Below are 19,249 nucleotides of genomic sequence, written 5' to 3' on the forward strand. Positions count from 1 at the left end.
TGTTAAAATTGTTGAGAGCTTGCATGCCTGGGAATGTCTTCATCTACTCCCACTTTTGACTACTTGACCAGGTATTGAATTCTCTGCACACCTTTTTCATTAAAAGTTTGAAGCATTGCTCTATGGTAGTCAAGCTTCCATTTTGGCTGTTTGAAAAAATGGGTGATATTTGATTCTTGATCTTCTCTTTATAATATAATGTTTTTATCCCTCCTCCCTGAAAGAATTTAAGATATTCCTTTAGGCACAAATGTCTGGACATTGTACAAGTTTTAGCTCTTTTTCATCCATTGTACTAAGCCCTATGGACACTTTCAATCAGAAATTCATTTTGAAAAGTGTACTTGAATTGTTTCTTTGAAAATTCTTTGTCTCATTTCCTCTATTCTCTATTCCTGTAAAATTATTTGGTTGTTGGCATTTCCTGGGTAGTCTTTTCACATTCTTCTCTTCTGTCTGATTCTATCGCTTTGTCTTTATATGCTATTTTTGATAGATTTCCTCCCTTTCACCTTTTAATGCTTGTATTCAAATTTTTATTCTGCAATCACATTTAATTTTAAAGACATAAGTTTATTCTCTGAATGAAATTTTTATAGATTTGTTTTCATTTCGTGGATGCTAATCCTTTACCTTAGCTAACAATATATTGGTTTTTAAAGTTTTTGTCTGTCCCCCCATTACCTTTATTTTTCCTCAAATCCTTTCTGCTACCTTAACCATTTTGTGTTTGTTAGTTCTGCCCTATGTCCTTAACATGAGGAGCAGATCTTTGCCTGTCATCCTGTGTTAAGAAAATAAGACATTTAAAATCTTGACTGGAAGCACCTACCATTTTCCTGTCAAATTAATTCCTGGCCTTCAGTATGGAGTGGATTGGCAATTGTGGTGGTACAGCCCTATAATCAGTTTAGTAAATCTCTTTTCTTTGATTGCTAAGTTTCTCCAAAGAAGATACAGCCATCTCCTCCTTGGCAGGGAAGGGAATAAGTTTGGCTGCCAGTTTTCTTAGTGATAAATATAAAAGGAAGTCGAGGTCCTTGCCATTTAGTACATATATGAATATCCACAATTTAGCAAACTAGTTATTTATGCTTTAATTGACGTTTTGTTAAAATAACTTGTGAATCGATGGTGTGCCAACCACAAGGATAAGATAAACGTTGTGGAATTTAGCTTTGAGAAATATGGCTGGGTTATATTTCACTAGACCAATCTATAAGTGACCTTAATTACCCTTAGAGCATGATAGCTTTTCTATTAGGCAAGTTGTTAATATGCCAATTATTCACTTTGGATTTTAGGTCCTATAGAGCAGTAGTCTCCAAATGATTTTGATTATGCCCTTTCATCATTGTCTATGTGTGTGTTTGTATAAATCTGGAACAGTTAATTCTAAAACATAAATAAACAAGAAAAGATAAGTGTATTAGTCATGGTCCTTGCAGAAAAGAGACTTTGAAACTTTGAAGAGGAATTAATGAAAAGATTATTTACAGAGTTGTTAAGGTTAAAAGATTGTTGATGGAAGCATGGACTAATACCAGAAGACGATGCCATTTGTATTCTTGCCTGGACCAAGAAATGAATTGATGTACCTGAAACTGGGAAGGAACAGGAGCCTTGAAAGAGGGTCTACCCAATATCAGCTGCAACTCTAATGGAGCATATCCATTTCCATGATCCTGATGCCCATCTACGGAGGAAATGGGAGCCAGGAAAGAAATACCCTAAATTTACCTCTTAACCTCTGCCTCTCACCTGGTCCCTCCCACTGGCTAAATCCAATTAGATGCCAAAGAGCAAGAGTACAGGTGATCGTGTCTTCAGAAGAAGCCTAAGGCATGAGGGTGGGGTGGGTTGGAGAATGGATTTTGGGGAATAGAGAAAGAAATACAAATTTAGGATTTTTAAAATTGTATATAAATTGAAGTCCAGTATTTTCTTCCATCACCAAAAAAGGACAGGTTATCCTGAGCTTCCTACTTTGGTAAACACACTTTCAGAGCCAAAGAAGCAAAGTTGATTTGAATACGGAAGTGAGCAGAGGTCCTTGTAGGAAACCTCATGTCACCCCAAACCTTTCACAATGACAACTTTTTAGAGAAGTGCTTGCTACACTTTAATGTGTTAATGAATCCCCAGAGGTTTTGCTAAATTGCAGATTCTGTTCAAGAAGTCTAAGGTCATGCTTGAAATTGTGCATTTTAACCAGTTTCTAGATGATGCAAGAGCTTCTAGTCAGGGAACTACACTTGAAATAGCTGATTTTAGGACTAAGCGTACAGGCAGTCAATTACCTGTTTTTCCTATTACTTTCAAAATTCGTTACCCCCAGGCAAAAAAAAAAATGTTTGGCAGGTCTACAAGTCTCTCTGTGAAATGAGAAGTTTACCAGATAAATTCTGTAAGTCTCCAAGAATCAAAATTATGACTATGCGGACGCCAGGCAGCTATGCCACGGAATCGGCGTAGGCAGCTTTGGAGAATCCTTGGGCTACGCTGCGCCTGGGCTGTGGCGAAGGGGAAGAGATGTCGTAAGTCGGTGGGTGTGAGATTCGCTCCTGCTAGGGGAGGAGCGTCAACAGCAGCACCATGGCTCAACAGAAGAACCTTTAAGGGTGAATCTGAATTGGGAAAGTCAATGTTAATCAACTCTTTTTCCACACAGAATTGTATACTCCAGAATATTCAAGTCCTTCCCATTGAATTAAAAAACAACAAAAGACTGTACAGGTGGGACAAACCAAAGTTTTAATCAAAGAAGGTGGTTTTCAGTTGCTGCTCCCAATAGTTGATACCCCGGGATTTGGAGATTCAGTGGATAATAGCAATTGTTGGCAGCCTGTCATCGACTACACTGAATTTACTAATTTTAGTACACAATTTTACTAATTTGGGACTACCTAAATGCAGACTCTCGAGTGAACGGATGACAGATGCCTGATAATAGGGTGCAGTGTTGTTTATACTTCATTGCACCTTTAGGACATGGACTTAAACCGTTGGATATTGAGTTTATGAAGTGTTTATATGGAAAAGTGAATATAATCCCACTTATTGCCAAAGCAGACACACTCACACCAGAGCACCAACAGTTTAAAAAACAAATAATGAAAGAAATCCAAGAACATAAAATTAAAATATATGTATTTGATGAAGAAGAAAACAAGCTTGTTAGAAAAAGAACCATTTGCCTCTTGCTCTGATAGATAGTAATACTGTCATCGAAGTTAATGGCAAAAGGGTCAGAGGGAGGCAGTGTCCCTGCAGTGGTGCTGAGGTTGTAAATGGTGAATATTGTGATTTTACAAGTCTAAGAAATATGCTAATAAGAACACACATGCTGGTCTTGAAAGATACCACTAATAATGTACACTATGAGAATTTCAGGAGCAGAAAACTAGCAGTTGTGACTTATAATGGAGTTGATAGCAGCAAGAATAAAGGTCAGCTTACTAGGAGCATTCTGGCACAGATGGAAGAAGAAAGAAGGGAGCATGTAGCCAAGATGAAGAAGGTTGGGCTGGAGATGGAGCAGGTGTTTGAGATGAAGGTCAAAGAAAAAGTTGAAAAACTGAAGGACTCTGAAGCTGAGCTCCAAAGGTGCCATGAGCAAATGAAGAAGAATTTAGAAGCACAGCACAAAAAATGAGAGGAAAAGCATCATCAGGTTGAGGATGAGCAAGCAAACTGGGAAGGTCAGCAATGTATATTAGAACAACAGAACTTTTCAAGAACCTTGGAAAAGAACAAGAAAGGGAAGATCTTTTAAAACCTCTGTTGACTATCAGTTACATATTAGTTGCTAATATGCAAGTTGGACATCAGTGTTTGTTGGATCCTTTTGACCAGTTTGTGCCAATTTTATCCATAATGCTGAATTTAACAGCATGGCAAAATTAATTTTTTTGTTGTTCTTGAAGGAGATTATGATGCTTTGAATTGGCTAGTGTTGTTGTGTAATTAGAAAGTAACAGCTCTAAGGAACTTTCCTACTTTAAAAAAAATTAAATAGATATCTTCAATTTAATGCAAGAGAACATTTTAACTGTTGTACAATCATGTTCTGGTGGTTTGATTGTTTACAGAATATTACAAAATAAAGGACTCTGGAAAGTTTTCACTGAGCATAAACTGCCATAATATGATGCAAACTATCTTCTCTGTGATAATTATAATACAGAAGTTCCATTCAATGCAGCATAAACAATAATGTACTTTGATCTAACACATTATTGACTCTGTTTTTTTACACTTCCATTGTTTAAAAATATACATGGAAGAAGAAAAACCTATATGCTTATACTGCACCTAGAACTTTTTGATAACAACCTTTTTGTTTGTTTGTTTGTTTGTTTTGGATTCCGTAAATCTATACTATTCTCATTTAATGCAATCTTTAGCCAGAATCTCATTACTGCTTCATTTTTGTAATAACATTTAATTTAGATATTTTCCATATATTGGCCCCGCTAAAATAGAGGATATCATCTCTCATACGATAGGAACCTACAAGGAAATTTTCCCTTAATTCCCTTTTTAAACTTTTTGGTAAGTAGCAGGGAGAAATGCATTTATAGATCATTTTTAGGCTAATTTGTGACACTACCAACCAATGTGTTTCTATCTAGGTGCAGTCTCTTTATTTTACTTGAAATGGGAATCATAGCCTCTTGAAGAGAAACAATGTCACCATTCTGCATTTAGCTATATTCATAAATTGCATTTCTGTATTTTTTTTGTAGTATAAACATTACCATAATAAAAGTTGTAATGTAAAAAGTATGATTATGTGAAGTACATGAGTATTTTTGTACTTCATGATTAAAAGCCCCATTACTAATGATTTTCCCATATTGTGTAAGCTTTTAAAAGAATTCAAGTCACACTTGACTTATTTCAGACAGCATATAGGTAACACAGAGTTCAGTTAACAAGATAGCAAGGAATAGAACAATTATAGTGGAAGAATTTGAAAGACAGAAACTTGTAGCTAAAAATGACTACAAGGTAAAAGTTGGGAAGGAAATATACTAGTTATCTGTCATATGTTTGTCAGATTAAGATCATGTGTAATGAGCAATTCCATTGCTCTTTTGCATCCCAATGTACATTTTAGAAACATGAAACTTTTAATATAGTATATGCATGTATTAACCACATTTTCTAGCTTCTGTAAATTGATACTTCAACATTTATGTGTCCCCATGTGGCTAAGACCCACCTAAACATCTGTCTCTCCAAGATAATTGTTACAAGTAAACTGAATTTTGCTTACAAGGTAATTCTGCTTATGAGTAAACTATCTCCACCTGGCAGAGGTGCCACTGTTAAACGTAGCTAGACAATCCTGTGCTGGCATGCCTCTGCCTCACCCTTTCATGCATCCCATGAAACCTACAATAAAGACTCTTTCTCAGACACACTTGCTCTAAGCCAGTCCTGGGGCTTTCCTCATGTGGACCTGTGTGGCATGTTACCCTCTCACCAGGGAACTGGGAATATAATACATTTCTCAAACTCTTAAGGTCACTCTCTTGATCTGTGTCTGGCCTTAATATACCTCAAACAAGGTGATATAAACAAAACAATAAATAACAAAATACTATTTTGCTTAAAGAATTGTTGATGCAGAATTAACAGTATGTCAAGAGTGACCTTTGGACTTCCGGCAAGATGGTGGCTGAGTGAGCTTGCCTTGCCGTCTCTCCTGGGAAGAGGCAGTTGGGCACCGCTGGAGGTTCTCCGGGACCAGGCTTTTTCAGGATTTTTTCAGGGCAGGAAGTGTCTGGACATCGATTTGGGGGGAAGTGAGCTTAACTAGCAATAAGAAATTGGAATAAGAAGAACAAAGTGACAAAGAGAAGATATAACACTTATGCAAAAACAACAGCTAATTAATCTCCAAGACTAGACAAAGAAGCTAAGGAAGTGATTAAACCCGTCAAGAAAAAATGTTGATAAGACAGCAACAAAAATCTACAAACCAAACCAGTAATCAGGAAAACATGGCTGAATCCAATCAACAAACTGAAAATCAGGAAGGGGGGCAGGACATCGCACAAGCAATGAAAGATCTCAGAACATTTATCACCGACAAATTTGATGAAGTAATGAAAGAGGTTAACAGCGTGAAGACAACACTTGGAGGGGACTTGCAGACATGCACAAAAAAATAACAGATATGATGGAAATGAACACCACAATTCAAGAAATCAAAAATACACTTGCAGCAAATATCAGCAGACTAGAAGAGGCAGAGCAGAGAATTAGTGATGTGGAAGACAGTGCATTGGAAATCAAATAGATAGTAGAAGTGGTCAATAAAAAGGTAGAAAAAATCCAGATAGGACTTAGGGACCTGAATGATAACGCAAAACGCTCAAACATACGTATTATAGGCATTCCAGAAGGAGAAGAGAAGGGAAAGGGGTCAGAAGGAGTGTTGCAGGAAATAATGAATGAAAACTTCCCAAATCTACTGAAAGAGACAGATGTACATACCCAAGAAGCACAGCGCACTCCACTGGTCATAAACCCCAACAGGCCCACCCCAAGAAATATACTTGTCAAATTATCCAATGCTCAAGACAAAGAAAAAATTCTAAAAACAGCAAGAGAAAAGAAAACCATCACATACAAGGGAAACTCCATAAGATTAAGTGCTGATTTCTCATCTGAAACGATGGAGGCAAGAAGGCAGTGGTATGATATAGTCAAGGTACTAAAGGAAAAAAATTTCCAAACAAGAATACTCTATCCAGCTTAACTAGCATTCAAAAATGATGGAGAGTTCAAAATATTCACAGATAAACAGAAACTGAAAGAGTATATCAACAAGAAACCTCCCCTTCAAGAAATTCTTAAGGGAATTCTGCAGGAAGAAAGGAAAAACAGGACAGTCAGAGATGGAGGAGAGTGTAAAAGCAATAAGAAAGACAAAAATAGAAGGGGAAAATAAAATAATACAAACAAAATATAACAAACACAAATCCAACCAAAATATGGCTACCATAAATAACTCTCTAAACGTAATAACACTGAATGTCAACGGATTAAACTCACCTATCAAAAGATTCAGACTGGGACACTGGATAAGGAAATACGACCCATCTATATGCTGCCTACAAGAGACACATCTTAGACCCAGAGACTCATGGAGGTTGAAAGTGAATGGCTGGAAAACAATCATACAAGCAAACAACAACCAAAAAAAGGCAGGAGTAGCTATATTAATATCAGACAAAATAGACTTTAAATGCGAAACAATTGTGAGAGACAAAGAAGGATACTATATTTTAGTGAAAGGGACAATTTGTCAAGAAGATCGAACAATCATAAATATTTAGGCTCCTAACAAGGGCGCCTCTAAATATGTGAGGCAAACGCTGGAAAAACTAAGTGAAAGAATAGATGCATCTACAATTATAGTGGGGGATTTTAATACACCACTATCAACTCTGGACAGAACATCTCAAAAGAGAATCACTAAAGAAACAAAACATTTGAACAGTATATTAGAAGAGCTGGATCTAATAGACATATATAGATCATTACACCCAAACACAGCAGGATATACATTTTTCTCAAGCGCACATGGAACATTCTCCAAGATTGACCATATGCTAGGCCACAAAGAAAGGCTTAATGAATTCAGAAAGATCGAAATCATACAAAACAATATCTCTGACCACAGTGGAGTGAAGCTGGAAATTTGCAAGGGACAGAGACCCAGATTTCACACGACAATTTGGAAATTAAACAGCACACTCTTAGAAAAACAGTGGGTCAAAGAGGAAATCTCAAAAGAAATCAATGACTACCTTGAAACAAATGATAATGATAACACAACATACCAAAATTTATGGGATGCAGCAAAAGCGGTACTGAGAGGGAAACTTATAGCCATAAATTCATATATCAAAAAAGAAGAAAGAGCAAAAATTGGAGAACTAACTGCACTTTTGACGGAATTAGAAAAACAACAACAAAGTAACCCAACAGGAAGAAGAAGGAAGGAAATAACAAAGATAAGAGCAGAACTAAATGAAATAGAAAATAAGAAAGCACTTGAAAAAATAAACAAGACCAAGAGCTGGTTTTTTGAGAAGATCAACAAATTGACAAACCTTTAGCGAGACTAACAAAGAAAAAAAGAGAAAAGATGCAAATACACAAAATAAGAAATGAGAAAGGTGATATCACCACTGACCCCACAGAAATAAAGACTATCATAAGAGGATACTTTGCAAAACTATATTCCAACAAAAATGACAATTTAGAGGAAATGGACAAATTCCTAGAAATACATAAGCAGCCCATACTGACGAAAGAAGAAATTGATGATCTTAACAAACCAATCACAAGCAAAGAGATAGAATCAGTCATTAAAAATCTCCCAACTAAGAAGAGCCCAGGGCCAGACGGCTTCACAGGTGAATTCTACAAAACATTCCGGAAAGAACTAACACCAATCCTGTTGAAACTATTCCAAAAAATCGAAACAGAAGGAACACTGCCTAATTCCTTCTATGATGCCAACATTACCCTAGTACCAAAGCCAAACAAAGACACCACAAGAAAGGAAAATTACAGACCAATTTCTCTAATGAACCTAGACGCAAAAATACTTAACAAAATACTTGCTAATTGTATTCAACAACACATTAAACGAATTATACACCATGACCAAGTGGGATTTATTCCAGGTATGCAACGATGGTTCAACATAAGAAAATCAATCAATGTAATACACCATATAAACAGATTGAGAGAAAAAAACCACATGATTATATCTATAGATGCAGAAAAGGCATTTGACAAAATACAGCACCCCTTCCTGATAAAAACACTCCAAAAGATCGGAATACAAGGAAACTTTTTGAACATGATAAAGAGTATATATGAAAAACCTAAAGCCAACATTGTTTACAATGGCGAAATCCTGAAATCCTTCCCTCTAAAATCAGGAACAAGACAAGGATGCCCATTGTCTCCGCTCCTATTTAACATAGTCTTGGAAGTACTGGCTCGAGCACTGAGACAAGAACCATATATAAAAGGCATTCAAATTGGAAGGGAAGAAGTCAAAATTTCATTATTTGCAGATGACATGATCCTATATATAGAAAACCCTGAGAGATCTACAACAAAGCTCCTAGAACTCATAAATGAGTTTAGCAAAGTCGCAGGTTATAAGATCAATGCGCAAAAATCAGTAGCATTTCTATACACCAATAATGAGCAAGATCAGGAGGAAATCAAGAAACAAATACCATTCACAATAGTAAATAAAAAAATCAAATACTTAGGAATAAATTTAACTAAAGAGGTAAAAAACTTATACATCGAGAACTATACAAGATTGTTCAAGGAAATCAAAGAAGACCTAAATAAATGGAAGAATATTCCCTGTTCATGGATAGGAAGACTGAATATTATTAAGATGTCTATCCTACCAAAACTGATCTACACATTCAATGCAATCCCAATAAAAATCAACACAGCCTTCTTTAAGGAACTAGAAAAACTAACTATGAAATTTATTTGGAATAAAAAGAGGCCCCGAATAGCCAAAGACATATTGAAAAAGAAAAACGAAATAGGAGGAATCACACTTCCTGACTTCAAAACATACTACAAAGCTACAGTAGTGAAAACAGCATGGTACTGGCATAAGGAGAGACACACAGACCAATGGAATCGAATTGAAAGTTCAGATATAGAACCTCATGTATATAGCCATATAATATTCGATAAAGCCACCAAACCCTCTCAACTGGGAGAGAATGGCCTATTCAACAAATGGTGCCTGGAGAACTGGATAACCATATGTAGAAGAATGAAAGAGGATTACCATCTCACACCTTATACAAAGATCAACTCAAGATGGATCAAAGACCTAAATATAAGATCCAAGACCATAAAGACCTTAGAAAGCAATGGAGGGAAACATCTACAGGACCTTGTAATAGGAAATGGCTTCATGAATATCACACCAAAAGCACGAGCAGCAAAAGAACAAATAGATAAATGGGACTACCTCAAAATTAAAGCCTTCTGCACCTCAAAGGAGTTTGTCAAGAAAGTAAAAAGGGAACCCACACAATGGGAGAAAATATTTGGCAACCATATATCTGATAAGAGACTTATAACTTGCATATATAAAGAACTCATATATCTCGGAAAACAAAAAGATAAACAACCCATTTAAAAAATGGGAAAAAGATTTAAACAGACACTTCTCCAAAGAAGAAATACAAATGGCTAAAAAGCACATGAAAAAATGCTCCAAATCCCTAGCTATCAGGGAAATGCAAATTAAAACTACAATGAGATACCATCTTACTCCCATAAGATTGGCAGCCATGAAAAAAACAGTAGAATACAAATGCTGGAGAGGATGTGAAGAAAGGGGAACACTCATCCATTGCTGGTGGGAATGCAGAAGGATCCAACCATTCTGGAGGACAGTTTGGCAGTTTCTCAAAAAATTATCCATAGATTTGCCATATGACCCAGCAATACCACTGCTGGATATATACCCATCAGATCTGAAAACAAGGACACAAACCGATATATGTACACCAATGTTCATAGCAGCATTGTTCACCATTGCCAAAAGTTGGATCAATCCAAAAGTCCATCAACAGATGAGTGGATCAATAAAATGTGGTATATACACACAATGGAATACTACTCAGCTGTAAGAACCAATACACTACAATCGCACGTGATAACATGGATGAACCTTGAGAATCTTATGTTGAGTGAAGCAACCCAGGCATTGAAGGACAAATACTATATGACCTCAATGATATGAAATAAGTTAACTGCCTCAGAGTGCTAGAGTCTGGAAAAGTGGCTTACTGGAAATCGGGGGGTGGAGGAAGGATGTGAGTTAATGTCTGTAGGGGTGGAATCTGTGATGAGCTGGGGGTAAGTATGAGCACAAAGAAGGGACAAAATGGGGGCAAGGGGTTACCTTCGGGTGGGGTTTTCTGGGTTTGAGGGGGGCTGGGGATGGGAAGAGGGGTAATATGGTCCAAGAAATAGGTGGGAGGGAGGGGCAACATACAAACATGGGAGAGTGCCAGAAGTTCGTTGAGAACTAAATGTTGAGTAAAACGTATCAAAGTATAAGTAGGAGGGTTACCTGGTTAGGACGCTCAGGGGGTATGGTCTGATGCGGGACGGACTCCGGAGGGAATAGCTGAAGGCTCATTTTGCCAAGGTGGGTTCTACCATTGGGTGGGGTGGACCCATATCCTGGGGAAGACCAATGCCGTTGAATAGAGAGAACTGTATCTCTCGTGAGAAAGGACGGCTCCCAGGGCATTAGATTGGCAGGCGTTGTGGGCCCTAAGGGGAGGGGAAAATGGACGTGCAATGGATGGAACAAAGGTAAATAAGGGGGCAAAAGAGGAGTTATGTGAGAGTACACGAGGATGAATATAAAACAGCTAATATTACACCAAAAACATATAGGGGACGACAGACTAATAATGAAAACCATAAGACAAAACATAGGATAACTAAAAAATTTAGAAAACTGTACAACCTAAAGTATGGACCACATAGTAAGCACAAATGTTACCTTGTTTGAAAACTATAGTTTCGGAATCTGTACATCAGTTTCAGGAAATATGATATGAATAAGTTAAAAGATTATTGCTGTGGAAGGGAAAAGGTTTTATGGTGGATCTGGGGAACTACTGTATATTGTATATATGAATTTTGGTGATCTAAGACTCTTCTGAAGCTGACATTATGTTGGGATTCACTTTACAGGAAGTTTTGGATCACAGAGTGGTTCAACAATGGCAGTGGAGGAATACTGATATGGGATGTTATTGACAGGATATATATGGTTGACAGGGAGTTATACAGGGCATATGCCCAGGGTATATGGTAATGTCTATATATACTCATAGTGGAAACAATTAAAAACAACAGCTGGGGGGGTACTGGGCTCCTGGCCGGGGGGTCACTGTTGTGGGCCCTGGGAGAGCAGCGGCAATCCTCCAGGTGCAACGGCAAGAACCAGGAAGGAAGGAGGGCCCAACAGTGGGCTCTTGATACTAATGGCTACACTTTTGAGCCTATGCACCTGCAATAAGAACAAGGCCTAGAGTAGCATTGTGCCTGGGGGTTTCCTCCTGACAGCCTTCATGTTACTCAAATGTGGCCACTCTCACAGCCAAACTCAGCGTGTAGATGTGATGCATTCCCCCCAGCGTGGGACACGACACCCGGGGATGAGCCTCCCTGGCACCGAGGGATCACTACCACATACCAGCTGAAGATGCAACTTGAAAATGACCTTGAATTAAAGATTCAATGTGGAACAGCAGAATATACCTGTCTACATATAATAACATGACTTCGGGAAGCTGTTTGACCTAATGTAAGGGGGAAATGGAAAGGAGAAATGAGATTATAAGGCTGTGAGTCTCTAAAAAAGAGTCTGGAGGTTGTCAGAAGGAATACCCCTATGTACAACTGAACAGAGTCTAAGAGACAGATAAGGTAGATACAACCCCAAGTATTGGTTCTTTTGAGGGATAAAGAGACCCACAGGTTCTATGGTCATGGCAGAAGGGGTTCACTGCCATGACAGATGGCCCTTCTTTGGAGCTGGTGTTTCTGCGTGATGGAAATGGACTCAGAGGGGATCTCTTTTCACAAGACTTGCATGCTACTTTATTGGAATTGTAGTTGGTGCTGGGTTTAAGATATATGTAGGGGATTTGAATCTCTGGACTGATAATATGACACCCAGGCCCAGAGCCTCAACAGACTTCAGCTCCTACACTTTGACTTATTGGACTTACTCCACTCAGCTAACATGGAGTTGAAGAAGGTCAACCACCACAACATGGAGCCTAGAGTGTCTACAACTAGAAGTGGGAAGAGTGCATCCAGTACCCATGTGGAATCTAAGCCCTCACTTGACATAGGTGTGCAATGGACACAACCAATCCAATGTCCACAGAGAAAATGTGGAATGGGTGTGGGAACGGTAGCCATGGGGGCTGCTGGGTGTGGGGAACGGGAGGAAGAGATGAGATGTGGAGGCGTTTTCGGGACGTGGAGTTGTCCTGGATAGTGCTTCACGGACAATTACGGGACACTGTAGATCCCCCCAGGGCCCACTGGATGGAACGTGAGAGAGTCTGGGCTATGATGTGAACCATTGACTATGGGGTGCAGTGATGTTCAGAGATGAACTTACCAGGTGCAATGGATGTATCACGATGATGGGAGAGAGTGTTGCTGTGGGGGGAGTGGGGGGCGGGGGCGGTGGGGTTGAATGGGACCTCATATATTTTTTTTAATGTAATTTAAAAAAATAATAAATAAATATTAAAAAAAAAACAGTATGTCAATAACTATAAACTTTCATAATGCGTAATGATCATTCGTTTGATCTCTAGAATCCAAATCTATTCTTAGCCCAATTCACACTTCTTATTATAAAACATGTCATTTGAAAATAAAATTTCTGTATCGTCCCTACTTTAGGAAGATTCAGGCATTGTTTCATTAAATACAAAGTTAAAATATTGGCTCATGATTTAAAAAATCCTTACGATTAAAAAGAGTTTTTTCTCTAATGTAGAATGAAGGTTTGGCATAATTTTTTTGCTATGCCTATTGGTGTGTTGGATTGTTGGCCATAGCAGAAACAGAAAAGTAAAAGAAAATTTTAAAGTAGATTACTTTAGAACTGAGTATTATATCCCTTGATTACATACACTCAACCCAAGGAGATCTCATTCTGCTTGTGCTTTTTTCCTCCCAGAATGCTACCTATGCCTTCAAGCCATTGGAGTAATAGGATAACATAAAACACACATACACACAAACCCTTGTTTTGAATATTTTATTGATGTTTTGAAAGATATCACGAAGCATTTAGGGAAAAGGAAGACTTAGAAATCAGGAACTGTTCACCCATTGTACTATTTTGTTTAAAAATCCCTTGTACCTGCCCTTTTGTAACCATATACCTGATGGCAAAGAGATTTTAAGAAAAGATGAAAGGAGCATGCCGCCCAATATGTTGTTTGCTCCCAACTTTCTCTTATAGACGGATCTAATCTTGTGCATTGCTAATTTTTAAAACCTACATTATCTGCCTCTGATCAAAGAAGCTTTGCTATTGAATTATGCCTTTAATTTCCATATTACACAAATGATTTACTTAGGCTTCCCTGTGTACATCACCAGTAGAAAATAAGAATCTACATTTTTACAGATCTTACTCATGAATTTGGGGAAATATAAAAACAGAAATTAAGACAAATTTCTGCAGGTTATCCAGAGTGGCCCTCTTTATTGCTAAGGAAATCCAGATGATTAAGTATATAATCTTATAAAATTTTCTGGAAAAAAAATGGATAATGAATACCTGTGACTTTAGCAGAGTCCAAAGAGCCCTTCTAATTCTGATCAAGTTATCTGCCCTTTCCACTCCCAACACTTTGCACCCAAGAGTACTCATTTATAAAATTAGAGAACTAAATGAGAAACCAAACATCCTTCATGTTCTGAAACACATAACTGTTTTTAATAAACCTCTCAATTGTGTGCTTCTCTTGGATTTGTCAGTTAAAAATAAAACATTAGAATACTCAAAAGAAAATCATTTATAAGCGATCATGCCTAATCTGATCTGGTCTCCTTAATCACTCCTTTCCTGTACTCCATATTCCCTACCTTGCAATTTTTGCTCATCTTCTTTCTTTTGTCAGGGCCATTTTACTTATTTTATGCCTCCCAAGATCATATATGTATATTTTCTCCTGTAGTGAGGGCTAAAATAAATGCAGATGTAGATTAATCCACTTAAGCACATTTTGGAATTTCTCATTATGGTGTTTCAAATTACTGTTAATTTGCATGGGGAATTGTCTACATTTTAAAATATCATTTTCTTGTTAGTAATAAAGAAAGGTACCTGCTACATATTTTAAACTTGCATGAAATTTCCCAGAGCCAAGTTGACTCTTAGAATTATATGTTGTCCTCTTTATGTTCTCTGTAGAGATATAGAAATCATGGCTAACAGAAGTGACTTGCCCAAAGACACAAACCATATTGGTATTCATTACTAGAATAGAACCCAGGTATCCTGACTACTCTCTGGTGTTCTTGTGATTATCCAATGACTTTACTCAATTTAGTTTATTCCCCATAAGCATGTATATATGGAACTTATGGCAAAAAAATATAACCAGTAAGTTTTGAATATTCATTTCCAAGCTAGTCTGGAATAAAGTAATTATTATTTGAGTTGTAGCGATAACACTTTATACATGCTGCTGTTAGCTACTTAGTGAAAATAACCCCTTCTCATTTTTACTTCTACTTCCTTGACTGAACAGGGTAATTCCCTGGCTACCAACTGGTATCTGTGATTTATTGAAGTGACTTAATATAAAATTTGTTTACAGGCTATAGTAGATGCTCTGGGTGACCTGCCTAGAGCCTTGTTATCTGGCTGATACACCCATTCTGTTGCTGCAATTCTGCCCTTCCACAGAGGCTTGACCATAGCAGATAAAAGCTGTTCTGATAGGAGATGCCTGAGAAGTTGTGCTCCCAGCCCACTCAAATGGTCTCTATCCAATGACTGACTCATGTAAGGTATAAGAGCTTGACTACTTTGTCTCTGGGAAGATCATCTCTGTAGTACAATTTACACTCAACCCCCACCCCCCCTCCACCCACCCCTCAAAGGATCGTACTTATGCTAGATTTCTCTTGAAACCATATCTTTGATTACTTTTTGCCCCAGTCTGTTTTACTCACTCCCTTCTTCTGAGAGCACCACTCAATACAGCACCTATTCAAGAATCCCAGTCTCAGATACAGTTCAAAGTAACCTGAGTTTCCTGTGGTAACAGGGGCATCAATCTATGCTAGAGGAACCCACCGATTTAATTCTTTTGGTGCATGAAAAATAACTAACTCTTGCAAAAAAAAACAAAACCCAGATTGACTAGATTGAATCAACTCATCCATATTAATGGCCTGATGGATGATGCATATCCATTTCTAGGTGTAAACATTATCTACTCCAATTTCATTCTACTCTTCTACACATGATAACTGGTATTCAATTAAAAAATATATGAAAAACCCAACAAGCAAGAAAATTTTTTAAAAATCAAGAGAAAAGCAATGAAAGAAATCAGACTTAGTAATAGCACCAATGTTAAAACTACCAGATGAGAACCTCAAAATAGTGATCATTAATATGTTAAGTGGCTTTTGGACAAATTGGGGCTATTGCATGAACAGATGAGGAATTTAAACAGAGAGACAACTAGGGAGAATAAAATAAAAATTCTAGGAAGAATACAGTCAGAGATAAAGAATGACAAATCATCAACAGATACAGCAGAGTTCACTTGAAGATTGGTCAATAAATTATCTGTATTGAAATATGGAGAGAACAAAGAAGTAAAGAGAACAAATAATCCAGGAGCTATGAGGCAATATCAGTCTAGAATATGTGTAATTGGAGTTCTAGAATGAGAAAAGAAAATGGGCAAAACAAATATTTGAAAAAATAATTGTCAGGAATTTTCTACAAATATGGAAAGGCAAAATAAGTGAACAAAAATCACAGATCTAAGTGGAGAGAACCCAGGCAAAATTATGTATTTTAAGGCAAACTCTTTGTGCTGGGCCTTGGCATGAGGCATCCTCAGCCTTCCTGCTCATTCTCCTCATGGCAACCAAAATTTGCATTGTGTATGTGGTGGGTCTTGGGTGGGAGAGTTTTCCACCCCTCCCCCAAACATAGCAGACCTCATGTGTTGTGGAATTTAAGAGAAGTTCAATTATTTGAGTATAGAGAGGCCAGGACTCAGCAATGATTTTGAGAAGGAAAAAATGGTTTATTGACGGCCGGCCGGACTCGGGAGCTTTCAGTTTGAATCCCGAGCCCTGAACAAGATTTCCAAACGTCTTTTATACAGAGAGGAAAGGCCAAATGGTCCCTTTGTTTCAGTTCTCAATAGGCTTCAATTAGCATATATCTTCCACATCTTAGGTAAGCTTTTAGCATGGACTCCAGACATTCTAGATAAGCCTTTAGCACATTTGGTTTTTGCATTTCCCCTAAATACTTAAAGTTTATAGCCCCCGCATTGTTAAACATTTCCTGGGACTGGAGCCGCTGCCAGTCCCCAAGGGCAGGACTGCAGCCCCCCACCGTTCCACACCCACAAGTCAAACAACTTAGTTATCTCTGAAGAGACAAAGAGCTCTCCACCCATAGCCCACATCATTCCCCCCCTTTTGTCAAAGTTTACTTGCTAAGCTTTGGCATAATTATTGTTGGAGCTATGAGGTGGATGGCTGTTTGTTGTCTTGACTGATTATTTATCAGTCTTTAGTACAGCATCCAGGACAGTTTTTAGAAGTTTAGAACTTTTCATTCTGGACAGCAGAATCTTGGGCAGGGGCCTCCCGCAGTTATTCTGCTGCCACTGGCACTCACGTGGATTTCCAGTCAGGTTCCAGATCCATCTATTACTTTTATTTTACTCTTAAAGAGTTTACACCTTTAATTTAAAAGGGGTGCTGAAGGGAGATGATCTCTTTTCTGTAACTGCTTCCTGCTGGCCATGGGCTGTAGTCATTGCCTAATAAGGTGTAAAACTCTTTAATTTATTCTAACTGGAGGAAGATGGATCTGGCATTCTGTACGAAGTTGGATGAAGTTTTCATATTGTTAATAAGATGTTCACTCTGAAAGAAACAAACTTAATTAAAATTTTGGAATACCTGTTTTTAAAAGAGGACACATTGGATTACAGAGGTAGACAAGGTTAGGTGCCTATAAAGATGGATTCCTTAAAAGCTGGTGGGAACAGCATATATATTCTTTTTTAAGTTATCCATCTTTAGAGAGAAATTGCAACAGACACTTAGCTTTGTCTGAAGACACATTCCAAGCTGTTCAATGATTGACACTCATTCGCTCTGTCAGATGCTCCTGGTGAACTGGTACTCCTTGGGCAACTGGCTTCACTCAGGATTAGAACACTAATTTGGAAATACTCTTAGTTTTCACCTGTGGGAGTGATCAGAACTACAGAATAAAGATTTTTACACCTTGGTTTTCATTGTACAATTTCTAGCAATTTTGACTTGTTCAATAGGTGACTCACCATCAGCAAGCAAGCCTCACTTTTGCTAACTGAGACTGGCTGAGACTGCCACCTTATTCTATAGACATGTTATTAACTGTTTAGAAAATGATTTTTCCAGGAATTTAACATGTCTAATATACTTCTGCACTTGATCCAAAATAGAAAAGATAACATTACAATTATTAGGCATATATTTAGTACAGGATAAAAGTACAGCACTTAATATTAACTAATGTATTACTTAATGCATAAGGATTCAGAGTTGCCATTATTAGTTTTGAGTTTCAGGTTTGTAATACTTTACATGTTATCTCTCCATGAGAGCAGGCCATAATGCCAATTGTGTTTAAGTTTTACTTACAGTCTCCTGGTATCATGGCTCCACTTAGCATGTTCTTCAATGCAGTGAGCAAGTTGCAGCATCCTTCCAGTATTCCAGAGATTTTCCAGTATTCTACTAGCCTGGTGCATAGTGCTCTCTGGCACCATGGAACAGTGCCAGTCTGGAGGCGATATCCATTGTACACTTGGCTGTACCGAGTCATTATTGGCTGCAGGAGCTTGAAACTGCAATATAGTTTCCATCAACTTCAGGAGCAGAACCAGAGACTGATATAGCACATATTTTTAATTGAGGGGTCAGTGACCAGCCTAGCCAATAACTCACATGGAGAGGCCACCTGTAATGTATACAAGGCCTGGTTCGAATGCACAAGAGTTTGACAATGTTAAAGTTTATTCCTTGTTTTATATATATATTTTAAACAACTTAACGCAATACATATATCAAATGACTATTTACTTACACAATTTTACTATGAAGATAACAGTAGGTACTTTACTTTAGTAATAGAGGAAAATATTATTTTTCATTGTTAGAATGAAAACAGAATATTTCCAATAGAATCAAGACAACTTTTTTATTACCATTTACTTAAATGTGTATTTTGCAGTGGCCTTCAGACAGGTTTATTATCATGAAGTTATTTCTGCTACCAATACCAATCTAAGTTTCTTTAGTTAACAATGACTTCTACAACTAGAACTATTTAAACATTTTCAGTTTGGAAGATGTT

The 19,249-nt window shown here is 37.6% G+C and overlaps 1 pseudogene; it reads left to right on the forward strand.

The window, feature by feature from the left end:
- Window positions 1-2,455: 2,455 nt before the first annotated feature.
- LOC101425161 (septin-7 pseudogene) lies at window positions 2,456-3,775 on the forward strand (annotated as a pseudogene).
- The last annotated feature ends 15,474 nt before the right edge of the window (window positions 3,776-19,249 follow it).

This window comes from Dasypus novemcinctus, chromosome 6, assembly GCF_030445035.2.
Source record: "Dasypus novemcinctus isolate mDasNov1 chromosome 6, mDasNov1.1.hap2, whole genome shotgun sequence".
In the NCBI taxonomy this organism is placed as follows: Eukaryota; Metazoa; Chordata; class Mammalia; order Cingulata; family Dasypodidae; genus Dasypus; species Dasypus novemcinctus.